General features: G+C 40.9%; 1 pseudogene; it reads right to left on the reverse strand.

Annotated features, from left to right (window-relative positions):
* LOC100395856 (dual specificity protein kinase TTK pseudogene) overlaps window positions 1–22,599 on the reverse strand; it is a 51,585-nt pseudogene extending 28,986 nt beyond the window's left edge.
* Window positions 22,600–23,796: the final 1,197 nt, after the last annotated feature.

Here is a 23,796-nt window from a genome sequence, read left to right on the forward strand (position 1 = left end):
TGTCCTTTGCAGGGACATAGATGAAGCCAGAAACTATCATTTTCAGCAAACTAACACAGGAACAGAAAACCAAACACGGCATGTTCTCATAAGTGGGAACTGAACAGTGAGAACACATGAACACAGGGAGGGGAACATCACACACCAGGGTCTGTCGGGGGGTGGGAGGCTAGAGGAGGGATAACGGGGTGGGGAGGGATAGCAGGGGGTGGGGAGATAGGGGAGGGTATAGCATTAGGATAAATATCTAATGTAGATGACAGGTTGATAGGTGCAGCAAACCAGCATGGCACATATATACCTATGTAACCTTCATGTTCTGCACATCTATCCCAGATCTTAAAGTATCATTTTAAAAGAAGAATTATGTTCCTTTAAGTAGCATATATTCTACATTTTGGGCTGCTTGTAACTGCATGTGCACAAGGCAATAGTACTTAATAAAGATAGATTAATGTAGGTTAAAAAAAGGTTATACAGACAGAATTATAAACAAAATCCATTTAAAGAATCTAAACATAAAGTGTTTTATCCTATGGCAAAGGAAGGTGTTTGGCTTCTTCCACAGTCTCATAGGTCAGTTGTGAAACATCCACCAATGACTTGGGAAGAGACGTTCTTTCTATCTGAAAAGAGCATAATCTAATTCATAACAATGTTAAACCAGTACAGAAAATAAAATCACACTAAGAGTGTTGAATTCTAAAATACGTTCTTTCCCCTTCCTTCTGTGATAGAACTGCATCTCTTGACCACATGGAAGTATGTAACCAGTAGAGACATCCTGACCACTTTCGGTAGGTGAGTAATTATTTTGTTTAGAGGTACATTATACAGGGTTTTGAGGAACTCCAGTAGATCTGGAACAAAAAATAAGCTTTGACCAAATCTGTTCCAATGGATGAAGATACTGTGTCAGCTAGGTTATGTTCCCATTAGAGACTCCCTTGCTTTCTCCACCAGGCTCATGGTTACCTTGCTCTGAGGCCCATTGCATGGTGTAATGAGGATACAAGAAAATCTCTCAAGCCTTTGACTTATAAATCTGTAAATATGGAACTAGAGAGTCTATCATATCCAGGAAATGTCATGAGAGTAGTTATTACAGGAACTATTGGCCCTCTGGGGAATGGCAGGATTTCTTGGATTCCATTTTTGAGTATGAGCCAGAAACAGATTCAAACTAAGAAATATGGATTGGTAACCAGAAAAATATCCCCTAACTTTTCTTCTTTAAGAATATTTCTACCAAAAAGCTGTGATGATTTTGTCATTATCTTGCTTTACTGTTTCCACTTCAGTCTCTTAAATGTGTAGCACAGCTATTACCTTGTTCTATCTAATCCATTAATGAAAGAGGGTCAGGATTTTTTCTTCTGTGACATCCTCTGCAAGACAGAATTTAAGTTTTGCCTAGGCATGGTGACTTATGCCTGTAATTCCAGCACTTGGGGGGCCAAGGCAGGGATCATTTGAGCCTGGAGTTTGACACCAACCTGGGCAATATGGCAAAACCCTATCTCTACAAAAAATACAAAAATTAGCCAGGTGTGGTGGTGTACACCTGTAGTCCCAGCTACTAGGGAGGTTGAGGCAAAAGAATCACTTGAGCTCATGAGGTCAAAGCTGCAGTGGGCCGTGTTCGCACCACAGCACACTGGCATGAGCAACAAAGTGAGACCCTGCCTCAAAAAAAAAAATTAAACTTTAACATAGGGTGCCTACTTACCTCTTTACTTCATCCCTGGTCCTACTTCCATGCATACAATAAATTCCAACCACTAGAAATTCAGTTGTCTCATTTGGGCCTTTGCACAAGCTACTCCCCCTACCTGGAATAGTCTGGCAAGCCTCCAGCTTATTCAAGAGGTTAATTCTTGCTTATGTTTCAAATTTTAGCTTGGAATCACTGCTCTGGGTGGCCACCTCTGGCTCCCCAGCCTCCCATCTAAGAGATCATTCCCATTTTATGTTCTAAGCAGCCTGTGCTCACCCCTCCCATAGAACTGATACTGATCACATTTTTCCATTATTGTGTCCAGTGCTACTACTAGGCGAAGAGTTATTTGAGGCAAGGACAGTATCTATTACTCTGAGATCCCCAAAATATTGTATATGTAGTACGTGGCACTAAGAGTCACTAAGGGTTGTAGAATGAATACAAGAATCAATACAATTCAGTGAATAAAGCAACAATTAAAAACTGTTGAAAAGTTGGTACAACCCAAATAGACACACCATAGTTAAATGTGATCTACATAACAAATTTGTTTTTATAGGAGACTTCTGTGCTTCCCGTCTTGCCCCCATCGTCCTTTTTTACTTGCTGTCAAATATTCCTTCTGACAAAGCTGTTGTGCTCATGGCCCTTCATGATCTGGCCTGGATTACTTCTCCAGTTTTGTCCTCCCACTTCCCTCCTCCCACACCACACTAGGGCCATAGTTATTCACTCACCATTCCCTGCACATAGTAGGCTCATTCTTGCACAGTGCCCATGTACAGGAAGCTCTCAGGCAATATTTTTTTATAAGTGGAAAAGGCTAAGCATCTTGTGCTGTACTAAAGCTTGTAGATTGCCACCAAATGGAAAATCTTAAGTGCATTTAGATTCAAAGCCTGCTACAGCCAGGCACTGAGCTAAGGACCAGAAGAACAAAAACCAATAAAGCATGGTCCCTATTCTCACAGAATTTACTCTCTACTGGGATTTTTAAAAAGACACATAAATAGATATTTTATTTTTTAAATCTTTTTAAAAGAAAAGCTTGCATAGATCAGGAAAGATTTTCTAGCAAGTCTTGAAGGATGAAGAAATCTACCAGTTTAAGAAAGGGCACTTCAGGCAAAGAATACACCTAAGAGAATGGAGGTGTGACACAGTATGGCATAGACTGAAAAGCTCTAAGTGATGTAAGCAAGGGATGACAGTGGCCTGAACCAGAGCAATGGTACTAGCGATGGAGGGGAGGGGCTCAATTCAAGAAATAAATATACAGAGGATCTGCGTGGCTTGGTGATTGACAGAATGTGAGGAAGAAGGAGAAAGAAGAAGGCAATGAAATGCTGGAGAAGGAGGAGGTTTGTAACAGGATGGGGAAGAGAATGAGTTCTAGTTTCAATATGTAGAGTTTAGGTGCCTGGGAGACAACAAGTCAATATAACCAGTAGACAGGTTGATATAGAAGTAGATATATGCAGCAGGAAGTTTGATATACAACCTGATTAATAGCAGGCTCTATTAATCAGGGTAGGAAATCTAAGACTCCAAGAGCAAATGGGATTTGTTAAGGAGAGCATGTACTAAGGAAGAAGCTCACAGAGCAGGGGAGGAGAGGCAAGGGAGTAGCAGCTCAGGAAGACGACCAAAGAAGCAGGAAGAAGTTGCCTAATAGCAGGGAATGGGACTGAGAGAAGGGGTTCATAAATGCCAAAGGCACAGAGTATGAAGAAGAAACAAAATGCACAGAAGAGTCCAAAAAGATAAAGGCAGGAAAATAACGAATGGGTTTGGCAAGATGAATGCCGTTGATGCTGACGCTGGCAGATGATTTCGTGGTATGATAGGACTGATGCCAAATTGAGAGTTGATAAGTGAAAGCAGGGAGGAGGGGGTCACAGTGAGAGTAAGAGGACCCTGAAAGAGGCCTGAGTGAGAAGGGGAGAAAAGTAGGGCAATGCTGGAGGTGGGCATGGAGGAGAACTTGGTAGTTCCATGACCAGAGGAAAAATTAAGAGGAACTGTGAGCAGCTTGGAACCTGCAGAGAAGAAGCCACTCACAACAAAAAGATTCAAGATAAAGGAAATCCCACTAGACTATGACCTCCTTGCTGCCCTGGATTGTATCTTTTTCTTTTCTTTCCCCCTAGTCTTAATGACTTACCCAACACCTAGGTATCCAATGTCTGCTAAATGGATAAATGAGTGAATAAATGATAAACACCAGAGAGGAAACTGCAGAAGGTGATCAAGGAATTAGGGTAAGAGACTGATCTTCAACCAGAAAAATGGCACTTCTAGAAAGGTCAGGTAGGAGTGAACAATGGATTTCCTTGCCAGAGCTCTCTCACATTGAAAAATTAATTTTTTGGGCTGGTGAATGTGAGAATTTATGAATCTGCTAATTCATTATGTTAGTGTTTTATTTACTGTTTCAGTGCTTCTTAAAATGAATATTTTCAGGAAGGTAAAATACATTTTTTTCTGGCCTTCTGGTCTATTTTATTATCATAACGCTTCTTAAAAGACAGTTAAGCCCTCTAAGAACATAAACCTTGACTGTTTTCATCCCTTACAGCAGGGGTCCCCAACACCCAGTACTGGTCCGTGGCCTGTTAGGAACTGGGCTGCAGAGCAGGAGGTGAGAGGTGGTTACATGAGCAGGCATAACCCCTGAGCTCTGTCTCCTGGCAGTTCAGTGGCAGCATTAGATTCTCATAGGAGCATGAACCCTGTTGTGCACTGTGAATGCGAGGGATCTGGGTTGCATGCTCCTTACGAGAATCTAATGCCTGATGATCTGAGGTGGAACAGTTTCATCCTGAAACCATCCCCACTGCCAGTCTGTGGAAAAACTGTCTTTCATGGAAACTGATTCCTGACGCCAAAAAGGTTTTGGAAGAAAGGCCTGGACTCTCTACATTTGGGAACCATTGTAATATAAATGGAATTTATACAATAAGACTAGATGAGAGTATCAAGGAATAAAGTATAAATAAACAAGACAAGAGCTTCAAGGATGAGACCTTGGACACTCCAAGTCTGACATGAGTGCTCCAACATTTACAAGAAATGACCTGTGGAGTAGGAGGAAAACCAGGAAAGCAGAGCCCGGTGGCCTGAAAGTCAAGTGGGGAAGTATTGCAAGGGGGAGAAAGTGATCTCTTTCAGGAAAACCCACTGAATTTAGGAAATTAGAGAACAGTGAAGGTCACTGATAACTTTGATTAAGAGGTTTTGGTAGAAGAGTGGGGATAAAAGCCCTGCTGGAGTAAGGGCGAAGGAAAATGGGAGGAGAATCCTCAGAAACAGAAAGTGTAGACAACTCTTTAGAGGACTATTCCTGTAAAGAGAAGCAGAAACGGTGTAGTAGCTAGAGAGGAATCACCAAAGGCTTTGTTTGGATTTGGTATTTGTTTTTTTTTCTTTTCTTTTTTTTAATTGCATTTGCGGTTTGGGGGTACATGTGAAGAACATGTAAGATTGTTGCATAGGTTCACACATGGCAGTGTGGTTTGCTGCCTTCCTCCCCATCACCTATGTCTGGCATTTCTCTCCATGTTATCCATCCCCAACCAACTCCCTGCCCCCCACAGTCCCTCCCTTATTTTCCCCCAACAGACCCCAGTGTGTGATACTCTCCTCCCTGGGTATTTGTATTTAAGATGGGAGCTACTGCAGAATGCCTGATACTAATAAGAATGATATAGAAAGAGATGGTGAAATTGATGATACATTAGAAAGAATCTGCATGAAGTTCATAATTACTAGTAATTAGGTAATTCAATTAGAAGTTGAGAAATGATGGGATGGATCTAGGAGATGTGGAAGGGCTGGGCTTCGAGATGCAGAGAGTAACAGGAAGGAGAGAAGAATGCGGACATGCATAGGCTGATAGAGGCAGAGGTTCTTTTCTGAGTCTGCCTGTTTTCTTAGTAAAATAGGAAGCAGAATCATCAGATGAGAGCGAAAAGAAAAAGAAGGTGATGGAAGTTCAAGGAGAAGGAGGAAAATGTTAAAAAGTTGCCTAGAACTTAATTCATAGCACATTTTATATCCCAAACTGGCACACATGTGTATATATATATAAATGTACATACACATATAACTAAAACAAGCATTTCATGAAATAGTAGTTATTCTTATTTTGTGCTGTGTGCCCTATTAAGTTTTATTCAGCTTTAAACTATTTAAGTTTTTAAGTTCACAACTTGAAAAACACTTTTCTAGAGGATGTGAGAATGAATGGACTGTATGACGAAGCAGAACTGCCAAGTATCCCAAAGGTTCCACTTGAGTTAGTGATCATATAAATTTAACATGGGCCTGGTAGTCATGGCTATAGGTCTTTATCTAGTCATATCCAGCTGTGAGGGGGCAGGCTTGGAATAGGCAGAGAGTTAGATGTAACTGGCACTGTAATGAAGGACAAAGCAAGGGCATACAGCAATATGTAAGAAAGTTGTAATGATATGAAAGTATGGAATCCCTTCCACATAAGGCTGTAAAGTGAGGTGATAAGGAAGAGTGAGAGAAGGAGAAAAGGTGATCAAAGCAATGGACTGAAGGTCCAGTGGAATTGGGAAAGTGAAGACAGGGCATCCGAGAGAGTATTTTGATGGAAGGCAATGCTGAGGAAGTATATGCTGGAAACTGAGATTAAGATAGGAATGTAGTCAATACATTCCTACAATACAAAGGCAAGGGTTGTGCCCATGGGAATGAATGACTGAGGTAAGGTAGAGGGGAAGAATCCCTAAAGGAGAGGAGGTTAAGGAACTTGGAGCCCATGTTTTGAAATGATCATCTATCTGGATACTGAAATAATTAGAACTTGTCACAGGAGTTTTAGGGGGAAATTGACGGTGAGCCAGGATCCAAAAATATTATAGAAATGAAGAGGAGGGACTAGAAGCAGATGACTGCAGTAGGAAGGGGTTGTGCAATCGTTTGACGACAAAGACCTCAAAGCTGGGGTTAAGGGGGTGGAGAGAAGAATGGTTGGAGACAGCAATGAGGGCTGGCCAGCGTCGACCCCCAAGGCTTTGTGGTCACAGGGGTGTAGGAAAAAACTACATGCAAGACAGCAGGCTCCTCACACTAGAACCAGGTTTCTATTGAGAAAAAAGCAAACAGTGTTCAGAGAAGGAATAAAGGATCCAGGAATTTTGCAGATGATAGATCCTGAATTTTGGAGAGCATGGTGAAAATGTTTCAAACTAGGGAGAACTTAGAGATGGGCCATATTAGCATATGCACAGAGCCTTGTGAGGATGAACCTCTGTGTAACTGACGGGTTTCTGCAAGTGACTCAAGAAAGGAAGCTAAATTCAATAAGGTAAGAAAAATGCCCTGTGCTTACATCAATGTCAGGCCTTTGGGTATAGAAATATTTTGGAAAATTGCTTTGATTTTTTTTTTTCCTTAGACGTTATCATCATAGTTGGCATTCATGTTACATTGTTTACCACAGTTTTACCACTCGTTCTATTTGAAACAGATTTTTTCCCCTTTTTTTTTTTTTTAACATTTTTAATTTTTTTACCTAGAAATAAACTTAGCAACCTGAATACTTAACTGAATTGTGTAGAGAGGAAAAACAGTTTACTTGATATTAACTCTAGGGCCAAATGGTTTAAGTTTTAGAAAATTGTTCATTCAATGGAAATATGCCACATTTAGTACACTTCAAAGAAAATCCAAACTTAATACAGAGGTCCCACAGAACCACCTAAAATTTGCCCAAGGACAAGAAAATATTCATCAAAATTTTTCACATTACAAAATGTAATGTGGGTTCCACCCACTGGACGTTTCATGTTACTGCAATGTTACCCTTTAACATTGACAAATACAGATTTGCATTCATTCTTATGATCGATTAGTAGATATTAAGTATTGATTGTCTTCCATATACCAGATATTATGCTAGGTTTTGGAGACACAATAACAAAAAGCCAAAAAATATCTGTCTTCATGGAGCATATACTTTAGCGTATAAATGTAAAATTTCATATTTGCTCACTATAAAAAACTATAGGCCAAATCTGTGTAACAGGTATCCTGGATAAGACTAAACTCTAAGACCTTAGAAACTTGATCAATAAAAGCTGGGGGGAAAGCTTGTTAATTAAAAGTTATCAAAAATGTTCAGTTTCTAAAGTTAGAAACATCACTTCACCTTTAGGGCATGGCGTTCTCTGTGGCAATAAAACCAAACATTCCACTGGTCCACTCTCCTCTTGCATTCTTTTTATACAGTTTTATGAATCTCTTTGCATAATTTTTTTATTTTAGTTTTCGCTTTGCAAAAATGGTATCACACTGTATGGACTGGGGAATGGCTTCCTTTTTCATTTTCTATTATATTGTTAAGAGTCTTCCATCTTACAGTTCTTTTGTTTTAGCTGCTCTACAATGTTATGCGATATGAATGTACCACAGTTCTTTTGCCCACTCTCCCACCAATGGGCATTTAGGATTTTCCCTATTCTAAGTGTCACTGCTGTGAATATGCTGTACATATCCCCAGGTGTAAGTGTATATGAAAGATTCTCCTAGATATGTACCTAACGGTGGAATTGCTAGGTCACACCCAGTATGCAAATACTGAACTCTGAGACAGTGACAAAATGTCACTTAGAATGACAGCAACAAATTACAGTTACACTCCTTTCAGAAATGTGTAACAAACAATTTGAAACCAAAGCCTTTCAAACACTTGATATTTTCCAACTTTAAAACATTTGTCAGTTAAACAAAATGCAAAGTGGTACATGGTACCCCACTATGGTCTTAACTGGGATCACCAGTGATGTCAAAAATATCATTGTGGCTGTATCAGCCACATGTATATCCTCTTGTGCAGAATGTTTATGTTTCACCCCCATTTTTATGTTGTGTCATTCATTTATGGTTTTCTTATTTTTAAGAGTTCTCAATATATTTTAACCTTTTATTTTAAAATAGACTTTAAGAAAAGTTGAGAGAAAAATACAAACCATTTCTGTCTCTATCCTTTACCCAAATTCCATAGCTGTTAACATCTTATCACATTTACCTTATAATTTATATTCTCTCTTACCCCCACTTCTCTCTCTCATCCTTTCTCTTCCTATGTATGCATAATTTTCTCTGAACCATTTCAGAGAATAAGTTTCAAACAGGAGACGATATTATTCACTACTTTAATATGTATTTCCTAAAAGTAAAGATTTGCCTATCTTTTACATAGGCAAATACAACCATCAAAATCAAGAAAATAACACTGATATAAGACTACTGTCAAATCCACATGCTCCATTTAGATTTGCCAGTAGTTTCCCTCAGGGTCTAGGATGTAGTCCAGGATTGCACGCTGTGAAGAGTTCCATGTCTCTGTCAGGTGAGGTGTCAGAGTCCCAGGAACGGAGAGTGATTGACTCACAGGTAGTAAAAATAATTTATCTACAACAGTAGAGATTTGAAAAGGAAAGTTTGGATAGATAGAATGCTGCAGAAGAATATAGCCTGACATCTCAGCAAGAGAAGACTGAATGCATCATGGTGGATTTTTCCTTAGAAGTATTTATGTAGACATTTGAGTGCCTTGATGTCAGCAAGGGTCGCACAGTCAGTTTCAACAGGCATGCATTCCAGAGAGATATAGAAATTGTAGTTACTAATAAATTTGGGGTGAAAGAAGCCTGGTACCAGATGCTAGCTTTAGATAATAGGGAAGCCGAATGGCTCCTGGATTCCTCAGAAGAGGAATGTTGCCTCTGGGTGGTCTGCTTGATGGCCACCTGGTGTCTTTGCTCTTCTCAGTCTTTGTCACTCTGGAGTGGCTCTTCTGTCTTGTCTTTCATGACCTTGACACCTGTGAAAAGTACAGGCCAATTGCTTTATAGAATGTCCCTTGTTTTGAGTTTATCTGGGGTTTACTCATAAGTAGCTTCAGAGTTTGCATTTTTGGCTTCAGAACACCGCCGAACTGATATTGTGTCCTCCTCGGTGCAGCATATGGGAGGCACATGATGTTGATTTGTCCCACTACTGGTGAAGTGAACTTTTAATACCTGGTTAATTTGGTGTATGCCATACATCTCTACTCTAAAGTTATATAATAAGAATTTTGAACTTATTAATATCTAATCAGTAAGCACTTGGGGAGTACTTTGATATAATATATATATATGGAAAGGAAGAAAATATATATATTATATTATATTATATATATATATATACCCCATTTCTATCTGTCTGCTATTATCTCAGTATCTTAATCACTACAGTGTGGGAGACAAGGGGAATCTTGATCCTCTAAGGTTTCACTGAAAAATCAACTTGCAAAAGGCAAAATACACGGGAGTCTTCAAAAGGAGGACTCAACATGACAATGAGGTACAGAAGCTTATATACCATCTTGAGGTTATAGAAAGAATGAGGACTCAGAACATGGCCAAGAACAGGTTATGTTGGTAAATCAGGTTTAATGAGAGGTTTCAAAGGAGGTGGCCTGGTTAGCAAAGGTGGCCTTGTTACGTAGCTGAAGCTTCATAGACAGCAGTCCTCAGAGAATAGACAGTAAATGCCTCTTTTCAGACCTTTGAAGGTGCCAGACTCAGTTAATCTCACCTGGGTCTGGGAAATGTCTAGAAAGGGAAGGTCTTGCTGCATTAATGAGGATTCTCTATAGTCGCAGTATTCTCCCACTACAATCTGCTGTGCCTGCAGCAGCCATTTCAAAATAGGTCAAGAAAATACATTTGGGAGTAAAATATTTCAGTTTCCTTCAACAGCTTCATATTAAGTTCTGATACCTGGGACTTGAGAAGTATTCTGGCTACATTTGACCCTTTACCCTTCCATGTAAATGGTGAAATAAGCATATAGAAAGTTTAATGGTTTTGCTTTCAATTGCATTAAATCTGTAATTCAAGTTGGAAACAATTGGTATCTTTATTATATTTTCTTCCTTTACATAAACATGATATGTCTCTCCATTAATTCAGGTTTTCTTTTTTAATCTCTTATCAAAGTTGTGTGATTTTTTTCTGTGGCAATCATCTTGAAAAAATGCCCCAAGCCATTTGAACAACAGTGTCAGGAGATCTAGAGCTAAGATTTGAGACAGGAGGAAGCATATGAAAATAGAATCTTTACCTCCAACCGAAATTGAGCCTAGACTGGACTAGGTTTGGTTCAGCTGTACTTGGCATGAGTATTGAAGTCCCATTTGTACATAATGGATAGTTAAGCCTAATGGGGAAACATGCTTAGCTTTAGATACCTCAAATACAGCTAAAGCACCACCACTTACTTCTCTCCTAAACTGAGGCTAGTGTTCAGCCTTCCCTCCTGAGAAGTCAGTAGAAGCTGGAGTGGATACAGAGATCGGTGAGATCCAGGAGAAACCTGGGAAGGCAGAAGGGCCTGGGACCAGAATGTTTTCATCCACATGAATGATGTCATGTGGAAGAAATGGGTGGTACTTAGCTGGGCGCTGTGACTCACACCTGTAATCCCAGCACTTTGGGAGGCCAAGGCGGGCAGATCACTTGAGGTCAGGAGTTGAGGTGAAACCCCATCTCTACGAAAAATACAAAAATCACACAGGCATGGTAGCATGTGCCTGTAACCCCAGCTGCTTGTGAAGTTGAAGCAGGAGAATCACTTGAACCCGGGAGGCAGAGCTTGCAGTGAACCGAGATCACCCCACTGCACTCCAGCATGGGTAACAGAGTGAGACTGCATCTCAGAAAAAAAAAAAAAAAGGCAGTACTGAGCAATGAGGACTGTGGACGGAAACCATGAAGAAGACCGTGGGAGGAGATATTTAGGAAACAAGGCAACAATCAGAAGAAGAGATCTGAAACCAGCCCAGTTTTACAATTCCATCTTTTCTCAAGACACTGATTGCCAGGCCTCTCAGATGCCATCGGGGAGCTGAGGCTTTTGGATCACTGCACCCAGACAGAGATGCACCTATTGCCTGTTCACCAATTCCTCTTTTTACCCCTCCCTAATTCCTATTTTCTTACATGTGGTTACAATGAGACACTAGACCCTTCACTCAACTGCCTGCTGCCTGTTGACAAACTCCTCTTCCTTGCCCCTTCTGTTTTCGTTCCCAGCTATGTAAACCCGTGACCTTAACTGATAGGGGGGAGTGATTTGAGCCTCGGCTCCCATCTCCCTGGTTGACATCACCTATAAAATAATAAACCCTTCTTTTCTGGCAGTACTCTTTCTTTTCGTGGGGCAAGCAATGGGACCTAGACCAAACCTCTTGTATTTAGTAACAGATTTTTGAGTAGGTATTCAGAAAGTGAGGGACAACTGTTCCACAAATACGCATTGTCACCAACCCACTTCAGGGCAAGTGACCAATCAGCGGAAATAAACAACCAGCAGGTGGCCACCAAGACCAGAGGACATAAGGCAAGCTCCCCTGGTTTCTGCCACTGCCACCGTTACCCTCCAAACAGAATGGCAAGATAAGTTTTATACAAGACAGAAGGGAGGAGCCTTGCCAGTGGGTATAAATTCAACAGTGATCATCCCACAGCTATTTAGCCCAACAAGATGCAAAAGCAGAGCATCTGAGAGCAATTCAGAGACCTACCATACCTGTGCACAGAAACAGGCTGAGAAGGTCCCCATGGGCTGGGTCCAGCTTTCCTCAGAAAGTAGTTCTGGTGCTGCTCCCATTCACAATTACACAATCAAAGCTCAAGATACTCCTTTAGCCTGAAATTTCCATGGTGTGGGTCCTCAAGATTTGGCTTGCTTCTGGGATAGAATTTAAAACACAAGGGGAATCTCCTCATGCGCTCCTTTGAGAGTCGGTCATCAGCAATTTGGAGTTATATTTCCTAGCAAAACAGTTCAGTAAGATTTATCAAAATGAGGCACAGTGGTGCATGCCTGTAGTACCAGCTACTCAGGAGGCTAAAGTGGGAGGATCGCTGGAACCCAGGAATTCGAGGTTGCAGTGTGCTATGCTCATGCTTGTGAATCATGGCTGCACTCCAGCCTGGGCAACATAGTGAGACCTCTATCTAAAAAAAAGAAAAGATTGATCGAGTAGCTCAGGAAAAGATAACACAAGCATGATATCTTGTAAAATCAAGATGCCAAGCCAGGGTTCATATTCTTTATGGAGACCTACCACACCTTTGCACAGAAACAGGCTGAGGGAAACCCCATGATCTGGGTCCAGCTTTCCTCAGAAAATAGTTCTGGTGCTGCTTCCATTCACAGTTACACAATCAAAGCTCAAAATACTCCTTTAGTCTGAAATTTCCAAAAGGAGCAGTTAACAATTTCCTACCACAGCCATTAAAACTTTATAATAAATGCTTGAAATGTCAAATTTTAAATAATGAAACTTTCTGATTAGCTTTTTAACATGATTTAACTGAAAAACACATACTCCCAGGTAACTAAATATACTGACCAATTACATAAGCCATTAAAGGCTGCTAATAAAAATGATTATTTTTGCTTTATAGTGCTATATTAGGTCATTCTCTTTGACAGAAATTAGATGCGAAGCCAGTTACCTGTGGAGACAAATTTATGACAGCTCTCCTACACATCCTCTGCCTCAGTTTCAATCCCATTCTGCTGCCACTAACTCACTTTGTAACCAGAAGATGAATGCAACTTGATAATGCGTCCAGATTTAGAAGCTGTCAGATAGATTTTTCTTTCATTTAAGCTTGTCAAAAACATCTGCAGTCTGGAGATACCACAACTACTGCAACCATCGGAAGTTACACTATATATTATAGTCAGCAGGGGGCAGGGAATGTAATACAAGGCAGGAAATGAAAAAAAGAGAAGCCCAGTAGGAAATTCATCTTTGGCAGTTAAGAGATTAGAAATGGTTTACAGTAGATACAACTGATAAAACATTACTGTTTTCTAACCTAGTCATGTTCCATGGCATTTTACAATTAAGCTTTGTTTTACAAAACTTGATATGCATGGATGCAAAGAAGTTAAGATTTGTACTTGTAAATGCTGGAGTGGATACAGAAACTAGTGAGATCCAGGTCCTGGGACCAGAATGTTTTGTAAACACATGAGTATATGCCAAATAAACTTGAGAGTTCTTATCTTTTCAGACCACGAATGGGAAAGCACAGAACATTTAGTAAATAGCAGTCTGACTTGAGACCTTTGTCTTTAGCTTAATAAATCCAGCTAATGATCTTCCTAATGCCCTAAAGCATTTTTAACATTTCGGGACATGGAAAAACAAACTGTACTGAACTTGGCTAGACTTGGGTTAACAAAGGTTGCTTTCTTTTCGTTTATCCAGATGTAATTTCCTTTTTAGTTGGAGACTTATAATTCTGATTTTATATTTTCCATTTTCAAAGACTTCCATTTCCTCCTTTATAAGAAAAAAAGACATGTTCTACAGACCTCTAGTTTCCCTTCTAGCCTCCGCGTTCTCTCTTCCACGTTGCCATATGGTACATGTTGGTGCAGCAGAAAGAACAACCACAGCCTGGGATCAAAACCCAGCCTCACTGATTCTTAGCTGAGTGACTTGGAGCATGTTATTTTTTATTTATTTATTTATTTAGAGATGGAGTTTCGCTCTTGTTACCCAGGCTGGAGTGCAATGGCGCAATCTTGGCTCACCGCAACCTCCGCCTCCTGGGTTCAGGCAATTCTCCTGCCTCAGCCTCCTGAGTAGCTGGGATTACAGGCACACGCCACCGTGCCCAGCTAATTTTTTTATTTTTAGTAGAGACGGAGTTTCACCATGTTGACCAGGATGGTCTCGATCTCTTGACCTCATGATCCACCTGCCTCGGCCTCCCAAAGTGCTGGGATTACAGTGGAGCATGTTATTAACCAGGCTGTGCCTCATTTTCCTCTCTGTTATATGCATTGTTCAGAGTGGTTGTGAAGATTTGAAATAATACATGTACAACATCTGGCTCATAGTAACACTTGTGTGTATCTCTTATTGCATGAGCCTCTCTCTAGCTATATTTTTTGTCTGACTACACAATGTGGTCATTCCTTCTCACGTATAGTTTTCACAACCCATTTACATCTACTATCTCATCAAATATACTGTGTGGATCTTTGACTTTATTTTAACTAAGTAATTCTTGTTAATTTGTTTCATATGTAACCTGGATTTTAGTGTCACATCATTATTTAAATGAGCACCTGAGGAATAAGCCAACCTGGAGATTCCTGTAGGGGCTCAGAGATGTACGGCATTCACAGAAGGAAGGATGAGGAGGCAAGAGCAGGGCACGGAGGAGAAGAATGCCTGGGACCCCTGATGGGGCTCTGGGAATGGAAGACCCTAGCCCAGCAACCAGAAGAAGGAATTTGGGGTAAGAGTTTAGGGCTCCTTTTCTTGCTCTGCTCTCTGCATGCCACTTTGACAGGTCATCTTTCTTCTCTGAGCCTCTGTTGTGTTACCTGCACATTCAATATTATAATACCTATCTCATGGTTCATTATGAGGACTGGGTAAGATGAGGCATGTCAAACATGTTTCCCAAGAGTGAGCACTCAATGAAACATGCTAGCAGCAGTAGTCGTGACCATTCTTGGTTCCTAAGATCCTACAGGATAGATGCCATTTTTTTAGTTAATTTCACCCAGTTCTTTCACTGAATGGTAGGTAATGGTGAGAATGGGAATTGGCTCTCTGTGTGAGGCAGGCAAAGCTTATTCTGTAATGTGTGCTTGCTATTAATTGAAAATACTCAGTTCCGCTTTCACAAACAAGAAAAGCAAGTAGGATGGCTAAAATTTAGACCATGTGCTGAATAAAGACAGTGAGTGAGCAGATACCTTATGAGACATGAGCAGAATTCACAAGATTTGTTCACTATAGACAGCCAGCAACCAGAAAGACATGTTAAAGATAGACTGGATTATGTGATTTTTTTAAAAAGATGGAACACTCAGGCATATTTACTTATAAAGATAAAAGGTGCAAGGACCAAATCATAAGGTATAAATCAAACCACCTCCATACAGATGGTTTTGTCTCATCTAAACTGGCCAGTCACTGGGGGCCCTATTCTAGGCTAGCATGTGCTCTGCCCAAAAGACAAAGTTCAGGCTGGGTGTGGTGGTTCATGCCTGTAATCCCAGCACTTTGGGAGGCCAAGGGGAGTGGATCACTTGAGGTCAGGAATTCAAGATCAGCCTGAGCAACATGGTGAAACCATCTCTATTAAAAATACAAAATTTAGCCGGGCATGGTGGAGGGTGCCTGTAATCCCAGCTACTCAGAAGGCTGAATCAGGAGAATCACTTGAACTTTTGAACCTGGGAGATCTCATCACTGCACTGCAGCAGGGTGACAGAGTGAGATCCTGTTTCCAAAAATAAGACAAAGTTCCCAGCTGCCCAGCAAACTAATTGGTGAACTACAGCCGTAGCCAGGTATTCTTGCTCCCGTGTCTCTTCAATGGAACATACATGCATTGATTCCAGATATTTTCAGCTTGCTAAGTCCCTTGTTCAAGCTCTGGTCCTTGTAATCACAGCACCATTAGCAAAAAAATGGATGTGAAGGGGACTTAGTGAGAGAGGAGAAAAAGGAGAGTTGGAAGGAAAGAAAAGAGAGGGGATATCTGAGCACTTGTGTAATACAGGATTCAGCGGCATGATCCTCCCACTCTATCCTGTATACCTTCACCTCATATTTCTTTTTCAATTACACCTTGATGAATGTTCCAGATAGATCCAATAAGCCATGCGATTTGAGCATCTAAATTTAGTCCTTGAGCCTTTCTGTCCAGTGACATCTAGGATAGCTTGACAGGAGTAAAGTTAGAGGCTACCATCACATCAAGGTAATTTCCCCTGGGATCTATTTTTCCTTGGCACCAGTTGCTTTTGAGAAAAATCTTACTGGCCAGGTGCAGTGGCTCATGCCTGTAATCCCAGCACTTTGGCAGGCTGAGGTTGGCAGATCACCTGATGTCAGGAGTTTTGCCTGCATGGCGAAACTCCATCTCTACTAAAAATACAAAAATTAGTCAAGCATGGTTGTGGGCGCCTGTAATCCCAGCTGCTTGGGAGGCTGAGGCAGTAGAATCGCTTGAAACTAGAAGGTCGAGGTTGCAGTGAGCTGAGATCGCGCCACCATATTCCAACATGTGCAACAGAATGAGATCCATCTCAAAAAAAAAAGAAATCACCTACAGTTGGTATTCTTCTACAAAAACATTACACTGTAAGAATTTTCCGTAGAAGGCAGTAAAGCTTCTTTCCACATCTTTTCTAGTGAAAGTGGTTTTGATGCCTGGTAAATGTTTGAAGAACTGGTAAGTTTATATGAAATCGCAACCCTTCTTCTAGATGATAGTTTCTAGCTATATTTTCTGCTGCTATCTGATTTTATTTTATCATTTTGGAGTTTGGGGTTGTTAGCTTTTTTTTTTAACTAATTGTCAGCACTTCTGGGTTCACCATTACCCTGACCAGGCTGGATAGACAGCCACATGGGGAAAAGCAGCAGAATTCCAGTCCATGAAGATCACACCCAGCCACATTCTTTATCCTTTCTTTCCTTTCCCACACCTCCCACTTTCTTCATTTTTAGCTTCTTTCATTTCTTACCCACAGCCCTTTCCTTCCCATCTCGGGAACAAGAAGTGAGTCCACATGGAGCTGTGCTCTGAATCATGTCTCTGCTCTAAAAATTATGGTTTCCTTCAGTATATCAAGCTTGTCGCCTGGACTTCCCATAGAATGAGATCTCTCCTAGAAGATTATCAGTCATCTCTGCATGTAAGCTCATGGCAGACATACTTCATCACTTACTCAGATTACTTCATACTAGTCTGAATCACACTGATGGACAAGTCTTAAACTCAAGCACCAACCTCTTAATAATGCATGTAAAATGATGTCTTGATATCCAGGGAAGCCTTGGAACAGGACTGTGGTTGAGAATCAGAGGAAGCTCTGGCCCTCCCGCACAGTCTGAAGGTCTTTCTCCCTGCTCACTTAGGCATTAGGTGCCATCTTGTTTTCCCCTCAATAGACCCTGAAAGAATGTCGGATTTTTCAGCACCACACACCTACAAATTTAAAAGGAAAAAAAATTATCTTGCTAGTATTGCCTACTAGAAAGTGGTAAGGGAGGAAACCCAGTCAGTTCACAATTAAGCTTAAGGATAGAGAACTGAAGTGAATAGTTGTATAAATGTAAAGACACAGAACCAAGCTTTACGTTTCTGTTCATCCCCCTACATCAGTGAAGCAACCAACCAGAAAACGGCCCAACAAGCAAACCTACTAGCAAACTATAAAGGGGATCTACTGTTTCATGTAGTTGGAAAGTCCCCGGGAAACACAGGCAATGAATCTTGTTTTATGAGGACTGGCTCCATTTGTAGCTCTCTTGGCACGCTCTCCTTCTTATATGGGCTTAGTCTTCATGCTGGCTGCTCTCGTGAACAAAAGATGGCTGCCAAAAAAACCAGAACTGCACGCTTCCTCGTTCACATCCATGGAGTCCTAGAGCTTCATATAGATTGAACCACCCATGGGGTCAGGGTCCTATCATGCACTGATTGGCTCAGACCCGGGTTCCCTCAACCAATTCTTGTGTCATGGAAGATAAGAGTAGCCTTCTTGGGGTAAGCAGCTGGAGGTGGGGTCAATGCCACCAGAATTCTAGGGCTACTACATAGTAGGGAGGACAGTGATGTCCTAAAGAGAAGTTTGGGTACTATTAGAAGGTGGAAGAAAAAAAATGCTGCTGCATAGGCAACAGGTCGATTGTACCCACAGCTGGGGAATGCTCACAGAATATCAGTGCTCAGCCTGTCCCTGATGAATGAATGTGTTGTTTCATGAACTTTATCAGCTAATTTCCTTTAAGTCCACTATTTACTTTTTGAAAGTAAATGTAACTGAAAGTCAGTTAGCTCCCATTACCTCTTAACAGCATTAACACTTTAAGAGAATGGGGTGGAGTCGTTTTGAGAGAATAACGCAATTCTACGTCCCACCCTGTAAGTGGCCACTGTGAAGAATGATTGTTAATATTTCAGCGTGACTACTGGTTGTTGAATTCAAAGTCATGCCATTTCCTGAAGGACAAGATCCTTTCAGCAGCCTCATCTTCAGTGCCTTTTAATTTTATTTTCACGTAATTCCTTCAGAGTTAATTTCCTGCTATAATATGCTGTAATGCAGCCTTCTGAAATTCAAGTCCTGACTGTTTTCCACATTTCAAACACACTTTTCTCCCAGAGTCAAGTAGAATCAAAACCCAGGAGACATGGCATTGTCTCCTGAGTCTTTATTATCATTCAATAAGTCTTTTCCTAGCAGTCTTCTGAAGACCGTGTTGTATATTTTACCAGCCCCTTATCAGGACACTTCAGCATTTTAGCTTATAATATTACATTCTGTTGATCACAATCTGTGGTCAGAAGACTGGCAATTTGAATTCTATTTTCTTAACTAATTCATCATTCATAAACACAGGAAATTTCTTTTTCCAGAGAACGCTCAACTACTTGTTAGGGTGTGGTTTGTGCTTTAATAGTCAAAGCAGTGTAGTTTCACAAGTTGTGAATCAAATACACAGTTTGTGATTGAATGGAAACAAAATACACAGTTAAATCGGTTTTCTCTCAGATGGCAGAAGGTTTATGGTTGCCCTTACCATCAAGACCCATCTGAGCTATGGCCCTTGGCAAGAGCTGACTGCCATTTTCAGTTCCATGTAGGAATTATAAGTGGGAAGAAGAGAGATAAGGCATTAGCACTTGCACTGATTATGTGTAGAAGCAAGGCAAGCATCATACACATGACTCACATCTGTCCTGGTCCATTGCTGGGCTTTTACAATGTCTTTCCTATGTGTCTGTCCCTTCAGCCCCCACATCATGCCATGTTGTTTTATACCAGGTCCTGATCACAATCAAAAGCTTCTGTTTCCACCAAACTTAAAGCTGGTACCGATGGAGACTTTTTTCCAAAGTGATTTGACCCTGAAGGCAGCTGGTCTTGCATGGAGGTCACTTTGCTGCCTTCCTCCATCTTTCTATCAGTTGTACTAGACAGAGACAAATGGGAGCAAATAACTGTGTTTGCTCCCAAGTGGCCTCAGCCATTCTTGAACATGAAAAAGCTCACTCTACCACTTGATATGGTACCAAAGGGAATGGTTATACTCATTCCTCTCCCTTCCTCCTATATCCAGTCACCAAGTCCTGCTGATTTTCTTATAAATATATTTTTAATTTGTCCCCCAAACCCCATCTCTCCTATTGCTCCAGTGCTAAATTAGACCTTCATCATCTCCTAGGCTAGATCATTAACCTCATCAATAATCTCCCTCCCTCTGGTCTCCCTCAAATTCACTCTCCTCAGAGCTGAAAAAACCCTGTTGAGCGTGTAAATCTGGCTATGCTATCCTACTGCTACATCGCTTTAATTACTCCCTTCCCTTCAGCAGTAGCTCTCCGTCTCTTTAATTTACAGATCAGGATAATTTTTTTAATATTAGTAATGTACAGGAAGATGCCAAATTTATATTTTGCTGCAGGAGGACTACTTTTTAAAATGCCATCTTTTATGCTTTCAGAAAAGATGAATTTACACCATGCATGCACACAATATACAGTACTGTAATCTCAGGGGGAAAAAATGGCCAGTTTCTTCCATTGAATAAATTTAACTTTGCGAAAAAACATTCTACACATTTGCAAAGCAGTGAAAATGTTGCCTCCAACTGGCTTCGGTCTGCAGAGTCTAGCATGGTACACAAGACTTCCCACGAGCAGGCCCCTGGCTGCTGCCGTTCTAGCCGCATCCCTCCCAGCCTGAGCTCCAGAGACGCTACATGGCTCTGAGTTCACCCACACTCTGAGATACTGACATGCTTCTCACTTCCCCCTTGGCTCTGGCTGTCTCCCTGGATGGCACATGAAGGGATTGCTGCCTCCCACCACATGCCAGTTCCTCGTTTGGCTGACTTAACTTCAGGCATGCTGTAGCACTCAGAAAAGGAGTTCCATCCTCATGTGGATGGAAAATTTTTCCTACTCCTCCGATATTTCTGTCCTCAGTCCTAGGGGTGAGCTTAAATAACTCAATAATACTCTGTGCAAATCAGTAACATTTTTACTAGCATATTCAGCTGCCTTTTCACCTCTCTATTCCACTCGATGGGAATTCTATGAGCCAGTAGACAGTGATAGTGTCTTTTCATTTTATGTTGACAGCACTTAACATAGTCTCACCGTACAGCACATGTGCTCAAAAATATCCACTGCCTGAAAAAGCTAAAGAATAGAGAGGGTTAAAGACATGATACATAACCTAATTATGAAGCCATTTTTAATTATTCAGAAGAAAGATAATATATGAATTAAATTTTATTGGGCTTATTTTTGATTTGTCCTTCTTTAGGTAGGAAGCACCACCTCACAAAAATAGGACAGTCTTATTTTCCTTCTTCATCTCATTGTATGACTTTAAGAGGTCATTCAATTCTCTGCCTATCTATTCCCTAATCCACAGATATACCACATGGAAAAATCTGATGGGAAAGTCATGCTTGTTTTTCTAAAACTTTTGTAGTAAAAAATTTACAGATGTGAAACATGTTTTCTTGTTTTTGTGTTAATGCATCCCTCGGTGTAATGCTTATTCCCCAAAGAGCATGTCTTTAAAAATGATTAACTGGCCACAAGATATTATAATACTCTGGGTAGTGATTACTGTTAACACATGTATGCACTTTTCTGGGAATATTGTTGATTCTGCTGCAGAGATCCATTGTGAAACCGGATATTTCCAACCCTGTGAACTTTATTAGAGAAAACTCTACCTAAAGAGTATTTAACCTTAGTTTCTCCAGCTCTCACAAATATGAGGCATACATGAAGGAATGACTGAAGAGAAGACTCTGGAATCAGACTGCTTGAGGCATAATCCTGAATCCTACACTTGCTGTCAAGTGACCTTGAATGATGTAATTTAATTGCATCTGCCTCAAAAGTCTTTTCTGGAAAATGGGGGTAATACTAGTATGTGTATTAGTCTGTTTCCACACTGCTGATAAAGACATACCCAAAAGTGGGCAACTTACCAAAAAAAAAAGAGGTTTATTGGACTTAAAGTTCCACATGGCTGGGAGGCCTCACAATCATGGTGGAAGATGAAATGCACATCTCACATAGCAGCAGACAAGAAAAGAGAGCTTGTGCAGGGAAACTCCCCTTTTTAAAACCATCAGATCTCATGAGACTCATTCACTATCAAGAGAACAGTGTAGGATAGACCCATCCCAGTAATACAATCACCTCCCATCAAGTTCCTCTCACAACAAATGGGAAATGTGAGAGTTACAATTCAAGATGAGATTTGAGTGGGGACACAGCCAAACAATATCAGTAGGTAATCCATAAGGTCATTGTATGGATTTAATAAAGGATTGGCTCTCAAAATACTACTTTTTTCTACATGTTCTTTTTCCTGTTTCCCTTGGTGGGACTCTAGCTCCCTAAAGAATTCCCCCACCTTCTACAAACAAGTGAAGTCTTTGGATGGAAAGTTTTTCCTGCTACTCTGATATTTCTGTCCCCAGCCCTAGGGATGAGTTTAAATAACTCAGTAATACCCTGTGCAAATCAGTAACATCGTTCCTAGCATATTCATCTGCCTTTTCACCTCTTTATTCCACTAGATGGGAGTTCTATAAGCCTGTAGACAGTGATAGTGTCTGCAGTTGGCTGTTGAGCTGCCCTGAGGTAGCCCTGGTTTCTTCCCTCTGTTCCAGTTTTTTTGACAACTTACCCATTTACTTCACAGTGTCCTCCAGACACCACAGTCTCCCACAGGATATCAGTGCTGCTACAGTAGCTTCCAGGCATTGCCACCCACTACATGGGAAGTATAGTAGGAAATATCAAAACATTGAACCTGGCTCTTAACATCTTACAGAATTTCTCGTAAGAGTCTTTTAGCTTTCATTGGTGTTCTACTGCCATCACAGTTCCAAGCAATGGATCCTACTTAGTCCATAGACTTTTGAGGTAGATGCAATTGGATTAAATCATTCAAGGTCACTTGACAGCAAATGGAGGATTCAGGATTGCAACTCAAGCAATCTGATTCAAGAATCTTTTCTTTCGGATATTTCTTCATGTATACCCTCATATTTGTGAGAGCTGGAGAAACTAAGGTTCAATATTTCTAGGCACAGTTTATTTTCTCTGGGTTGACAGAGCTGGGGAACCAGCAACACAAGGTGCACAGAATTACCCCCTCCCTTCTGCCTTTCTAGGTCATACGAGAGGTACCAGGAGGTACACTCATTCTCGGGAGATTCTTCAGTTACTCAACAAAATGGGCATCTGGGGCCTAATGTTCTGGACATTCTTTACAAGTCTGGGAATAACCTTCCCTAAAGAGGGATGCTATTCCTTGATACAAGGGCAGCCTGCAACTCACTCTTGGTCATTCCAGACCAAATGACATCTAAAGTATTTTACAGATTTTTATTTTTGAAGAATTACAGTAAAGATTAAAAGAAAACTTACCAGTGGCACTTTGGAAATCAAACTCATTTTTCCAGCAGTGGTGCCGAGAGAGGAGATTACAGTCCCTCATATTCTAAAGTCCATGGTGAATGCTTTTATGGTCTGAGGTTGGATTTTTAGTAGCAAAGGGAGATAGAAGAGCAAGAAGTCAGGCTTCCTATCCAGCAGGTATTTATTACAGAAAAGCCCCAAGCCCTGGGTGGCTTGCCTCCATTCCATTGTTACCACCATAGCCCACTTCCCCCAACTCACTGAGAACCCATACACTCTCTCAGCATCTCCCTCCTCTGCCTCTAAAAGAATAGAGCTTCCTTTCAGGTTTCCCATGAGGTTCTTTGGTGTTTGTTTTTCTAGAGACAGGGTCTCACTCTGTCACTGAGGCTGGAGTACAGTGGTGTGCTCTCAGCTCACAGCCTCAACCTCCCAGGCCCAAGTAATCTTCCTATCTCAGCCTCCCGAATAGCTGGAACTACAGTTGTGTACCACACCAAGGTAATTTTTTTCTTGTTGTTTTTCGTAGAGACAGAG

This window comes from Callithrix jacchus, chromosome 9, assembly GCF_049354715.1.
Source record: "Callithrix jacchus isolate 240 chromosome 9, calJac240_pri, whole genome shotgun sequence".
NCBI classification, from domain to species: domain Eukaryota; kingdom Metazoa; phylum Chordata; class Mammalia; order Primates; family Cebidae; genus Callithrix; species Callithrix jacchus.